Below are 1,613 nucleotides of genomic sequence, written 5' to 3'. Positions count from 1 at the left end.
CTATAGCCATTTCCTGAGAAAATTGCTGATCCAGCCGACTCATATTCTCAATGAGTCCAATCATTTTGAGAACATGTGGACTTACGGGCTCGCCTTTCTTAAGCTTGGTCTCAAGAATTTGCCTATGAGTCTCGAATCTTTCGACTCGAGCCAGATCTTGGAACATGTTCTTCAACTCACTGATGATTGTGAAAGCATCTGAGTTGATGAACGTTTTCTGCAGATCCGCACTCATGGTGGCGAGCATTAGACATTTCACATCCTTGTTGGCATCAATCCAACGATTGAGGGCTGCCTGAGTGACCCCGTCGCCTGCAGCTTCGGGCATCGCCTCATCTAGGACATACTCCTTTTCTTCCTGCATAAGAACTATTTGCAAGTTCCTTTGCCAGTCAAGGAAGTTTTTCCCGTTCAACTTCTCCTTTTCGAGAATTGATCGAATGTTGAATGAATTGTTGTTTGCCATATTAAAAACTACAATTGAAAAGAATAAACAAATAAATAACCATTCACAGTTTCTCTTAATAAACTTAAATTCTAGCATACATGCATAATTCAATGTTTATTAAGCATTTTATTCAAATTATGTGTTCCGGCAGGTGTGAATAAAATGATTCCAAGATCCTAAAATCATTGAAGAACTAAGCACAGTTTGTCGACTTAATCCTAGAACATCTTAGGTAAGCAAAAGCCTTTTGCTAATAGTCTAGAAACTATTCTTGGTTGATAGGTACGTCTAAGAACTTATTAGGTAAACCTATCGAATTTGCCACGACATAAAAGGACTCCTTACTTATATCGTTGAGTTTCACAAAAACTAACATGTACTCACAATTATTTGTGTACCTTGCCCCTTTAGGACCAATAAGTAACACCTCGCTGAGCGAAAACTATTACTAGATTGATGTAAAGGATATCCAAGCAAGTGTATATTTTGGCATGGCACCTTTTAACTCAATTTTTAAGTTTGGAACTTAAGGCTCTTACTATGTTGGTTAGATTTTAAGTGAACTAAAATCCTTAATCATGCAACATAATCAAGCTTTTGATCTCATGCATTTTAAGACATATTTAAAACAATAAATAACTTAAAGCATGCATAAGATAAATGTGATCTAGTATGGCCCGACTTCATCTTGAAGCTTTGACTTCAAAGTCCGTCTTGAAAATCTCCGTGGGAGGCACCATTTTCTTCAAATAGGGTAAGCTATAACTAATTACAACTATTTGATGGTTCGCAGACCATATTTGAATTGAAAAACAACTTTGGTACTTTAGACCAATTACATTCAAATTAATGGTACGCAGACCATATTTTCTATCCTATTTGGGCCATACTAGTCACTTCATAACCTGCAAAACAGTACATATACAATATATACCATTCACCCATTCATTATCATGAATGGCCCACATAGCTGGTTAGTAAAACACATTATGCATCACGTAAACATTAGTGCTGTGCGCGCTGTGCGCGCTGCGCAGCCTGCTGGGCCTGGCCTTGCGCTGGGCCTGGCGTGGCTGTTTGTGCGGCGCGCTTGGCTTGCTGGGCGATGGCCTGGCTTCGTGCTGGGCCTCGTCCGGCAGGCCTCGTCCGATGCTTATTCGTACGA

The sequence above is a fragment of the Spinacia oleracea genome, chromosome 6, assembly GCF_020520425.1.
Source record: "Spinacia oleracea cultivar Varoflay chromosome 6, BTI_SOV_V1, whole genome shotgun sequence".
NCBI lineage: Eukaryota > Viridiplantae > Streptophyta > Magnoliopsida > Caryophyllales > Amaranthaceae > Spinacia > Spinacia oleracea.
This window is presented reverse-complemented; position numbering follows the sequence as displayed.